The 4,780-nt window shown below is 34.5% G+C and overlaps 1 pseudogene; it reads right to left on the bottom strand.

The window, feature by feature from the left end:
* Positions 1-535: 535 nt before the first annotated feature.
* On the bottom strand, positions 536-1,375 carry LOC149552488 (mitochondrial metalloendopeptidase OMA1-like; annotated as a pseudogene).
* Between the last annotated feature and the right edge of the window lie 3,405 nt (positions 1,376-4,780).

Genomic DNA, 4,780 nt, shown 5'->3' with positions numbered 1-4,780 from the left:
ACCGCCATTGTTTCATAACATGAAAGTTATGCCATGTTTGAATGAAAGGTTTTACTATTTCTTTGGCCGCCATTCTTGTATTTTTTGGAACTAAAGATAATGTTCAAATTTCTTCCTTTTTCCAGCAAAATTTGTGAGCATACAAGTTTTTCTTTCATGCTAGGCACACTTTTAGTCATTATGGCTTCCTCTATTTTCTTGTTGGGGCACTCATTTTATTTTCTATTACTGAGCTTGCTGATTGGAGGTATGGTGACATTATGAAACTATGTTGTTGCTCTTTTCCTTTCTTTCATTTTGATATCTAAATAGTTCCAACTACTATGAATAAGCTTTTTAGCTTCAATGCTGCATATATCATAAAGAAATAATTTTTAGCCACTCTTATAAGAAACCCAAATGGGGTTTGTTGCTTGTCACCATGGAGCATAGAAGATATTTGAAAATGTTTGTCATTTTAGTTTTATTACTTGTGGGTTCTTTACTTTGTTGCCCCCCCTGGGTTTTGCTGGAACTTTTGATTTTTATATGCATATTATTCACTGTAGCTACTCTCTATTTGATGCCACCATGATATTGTATGTACATAACAAGAGTTTCTCTTGTGACTATTTTTTTTCTTTTCTGATGGATTAGTAGATAAATTATTTTGAATCATTGAATCGTTGCCACCTAATTGTCCAAGTTTAAAATAAATAGTAGGAGTTATGCGTGGATCATATCCAACCGATGCCATTAAAAGTAACCCAATATAGTCAACTTCCATTTCCATCCTTCTTGAAAAGGGAAACCTCAAGAGTAGGGTTGACATCATATTCACAACATCTGGCATCCCAATAAACTATAGAACAATCAATTGTATGATTGTAAACCACAAATTATTTGTCAATCCTTCAGCTACATGCCTAGCCACACAGTGTCCAATCTCATGCGAGATGACTGTTGCTATCTCTGCATCAGATGGAAATGCTTTTAGCAAACCCATGAAAACCATTATCTTCTCACCTGGGAGGAAAAATGTATTCACCATCTTATCATCTACAACTAAAAATTCCCAATTTAATCCATCCAAGTGATGGGTGGAAACTTTTTCACCACTTCTTTTTCTAGAATTGCGACTCTCCTTGACCCATTGATCATCTAGTGCTTCACCTTTGCCATGCCACAACTTTGGGGAATAGGCTTTCTCATCAGTTATGCTCCCAGGATCCTAACTACAAGGAGAATCACTATGAGTTCTTGTATTTCCATACTGTACATCACTCCAACTTTACTCATGTCATATTCCCCTTTTCAATGCTTGTATTATATCCTTGGAAATTAATCTTACTCTCACACTTTCTGGATGAATGGTAGGAAGAATATTTGGCTTCATCAATTGGTGCATCATAATCATAGTTTGCTGTGATAAAGGCCCTCTTGATCTTCAAAAATTTGTGCCTCCATGATACATATAATAGTTTACAAATGTACCATTCTTTGCATAGAATCTTGGAGTGGCATATGCAATGTCCTGTACTGGTTTGTGATGCTTTGCCCCTCCAAACACCTGAAACCCTTCTCCGATTTAAAGTCTCAATTTTTCTTCTAATTTGAAGTTGTAATTACATTACCAAGCTACATATTAGAGGGTTTTGTTTGTTTAAACCTTCAATGCCATATGTATATTTTTTACATCATCATATATGTATATTTGGCATTTTTTTTGTTTATCCTCTAGAGTGGATAGTGAAGTGCAATCAACCATATCATCCTTAATAAACTATAACTGTCCCTCCATATTCAAAAACTGTGATTCAAATTGATCCATTGTTGGGCTCCACCCATGTTTCCTTTCTAAAAAAGAAGCTTGTATCTCTACTGTAACAACAATTTTCTTGTATTTAAATTAACAAAACCTTGCACATTTTAAGTTTGATAGAGTTGCAAACAAGGTATGTGTTAATCTTCTAAAATCTCCTAGGATCACCAATGACAACCTCAATAACTCTTTTAGATACAAATATAGCTAGCTCAATACCTTGTGCTTGATGTGCCATTTGAGTATAGTCCTTCTATGTAGCATCCAAGTTTGTATCGATGAGCATTTGAAATATACCTTGTAAGTGTTGAGTCATATGATAATGTAGTTATTGATACATGGTTGGATGAATCTGAACCTCTCTAATAGATGACCAATTCTCTTCATGGCCAATATCAAAGATGTTTTCTCTTATTACTTTCTTTGTTTCTTTTGAATGCATTGTGAGTTTCGGCAGTGACAATGATGATTGTTTCATAAGGTTTGAGCATGGGCTCATGACACTCATGAAACTACCCTTTTTGTGATTTGCATTTAAATTTTGATTATAATGAAAAGTTTCATAACAGATTTAATATGTCGCTTTAACATTATATTTTTTTCTGCTACTTTTTTTTGTATGTATTTAAAATAAGAGAAATATGACATGTGCGAGTGTTGAACTGTAGTTAACCAATCTTTTCTTAGATCATAAATATCTAACCCCACCTCTTTCTCTTATAGGGTAACGAAGAGCTAGGAGCCTACTAGATCAAGAGTTGGACCAAGGGCGACAAGGTGACAATAGAGAAACACCTAACCAGTCAAAGTCCTAAAAGGAAATGATTTATTATCTCTGACTTTCTCCCATATGTTTTTATGTCTCTTGTTCTTAGTACATATGAAAGACAATAGTACTCATGATTCGTGTGAGATATGTCATTTCCAGTACCTTCCTATTCATTTCATACATTGCAAATATGAAAATTGTTATGAAAATTGTACATATCAGTGATGATTTATACAATGAACATCATGTCTCTTTTGCTCATGATTTTTTTTATGATTGCAAAATGATGGAATATAAATGAATAGAAAATGAATGTTTTCCTTCTGCAATGTTATTTGGAGTAAAATTTTTAGCATGTGTAAAATTTTGGTAATAGGAAGCATGCCTCAAGTAGCCAAGAAAGAAGAAGAAAGATCCAAAAACCATTCAAGTCCTAGGACAATTGTCTAACTTAATGCTGGAAAAATTAAGTGTACCCAAATACTCTAACCCTAGGAATCTTGTAGTTACAGTCACTATCCATGGGATCCAAGTTCAAAATGGTTTGGTTGACTTGGGAGCATATATTAATGTCATGACAAAGGAGGTACTATCTTAGTTGCATATCATTGGCCTTAGAGAGACCCCCACCATTATTCAACTTGCTGATAGCTCTACCATTAAACCAGATGGGATGATAGAAGATATTATAATCACCCTAAATTCCTAGGAATATCTAGTTGATTTTGTTGTTCTCTCCCTAAAAACTACTATGGGAGGATATCTTTTAATCTTAGGGTGACCATGGTTAGCCAATATAGATGCTTATATAGCTTTCCGATTTGGGAGATGACAATATGCAATGGTGTTCATACCAAGAGCCTGACTTTATACTCCATTGATACTAGATGACCAAGTAATCTAACCAAACTTGGGTGATGATGATCCAAAAGCCAATTCTATCCATTAGTTGATGATAATAGGTAGAGAATCATTTATAGCTACTCGAGAAGAAGATGAAATAATTTCATCCATTATTTTGAATGAATAAGGAATAGAATCTCCAATGTCCTCAAGCTAAATATATCTTAGAAACCATTATACCATCTTTGAATTCACTACATCATTTAGAAGCTCCAAAGTTTCTCCATTCATTATTAAATCATAAGAAGGATTCTTCTCCTGTTGCCCATTTATTCATGGCAAATAAGGTTATTAAGATGGACTTTGGTCTTGGAAAGGAGCTGAATGTAAGCAATGCTTTATAACCCTCCCAACAAGAAGCTCTGTTGCAATTACTATAGGAGAATCAAAGCGCATTTGCTTGGGACTATATGGACATGAAAGGATTAGATCCTATGCTCTACACTCACACAATTTACATCAGCCCTAACTTCAAACCTGTCTGATAGCCTTAGAGGAGAGTTAACCCTATCATAAAAGATATTGTTAAGAATGAATTACAGAAACTATTAAGTACTAGTTTTATACACCCCCTCTCTGATAGTCAATGGGTCTCACCCCTGGTCATAGTACCCAAAAAGGGAGGAAAATGGCGAGTTTATGTAGATTATAGGGAGCTCAATTCAGCCACTAAGGAGGACCATCTCCCATTTCCATTTATGGACCAATTCCTTGACAACCTAGCTGGTAAAAAGTATTTTTCTTTTTTGGATGGTTTTAGTGGTTCCAATTAGATTCAAATAGCCCTAGGAGATCAAGAAAAAACAACTTTTACCCACCTATGGGGAATGTTTGCCTACTTAGTCTTGCCTTTTGGCTTGTGCAATAACCTAACCATATTTAAATGAGCTATCATCAATATGTTTTCAAATATTTCTTCTGATTGTACGAAGATCTATATGGATAAATTTTCTTTTTATGGTGCTACTTTCGAAGAAGCAAAAGAAAAGTTAGAAATGGTACTTAAAAGATGTTAGGACTATAACCTATCCTTAAACAATGAGAAATATTTGATGATGATAGAGGAAGGGGTATCAAAGGCCATTTCATTTCATCTAAGGGCATCCAAGTAGATCCAACAAAGATTGAAGTCATTAGTACCTTGCCTACATTGAAGAAATAGAAGGATGTACACAATTTTTTGGGACATGCTGGCTATTATAGAAGATTTATTAAAAAATTTAGTCAATTTGCAGCACCTCTCTACAACTTTCTCAAAAAGGATTATGAATTTTTTTGGGACTCTGACTATGCAACATCCATCCTAC

This window comes from Cupressus sempervirens, chromosome 6 (assembly GCF_028749045.1).
Source record: "Cupressus sempervirens isolate cs-2001-9-10 chromosome 6, ASM2874904v1, whole genome shotgun sequence".
In the NCBI taxonomy this organism is placed as follows: Eukaryota; Viridiplantae; Streptophyta; class Pinopsida; order Cupressales; family Cupressaceae; genus Cupressus; species Cupressus sempervirens.
The sequence above is the reverse complement of the archived record's forward strand: the minus strand, read 5'-3'. Positions and strand labels throughout refer to the sequence as shown.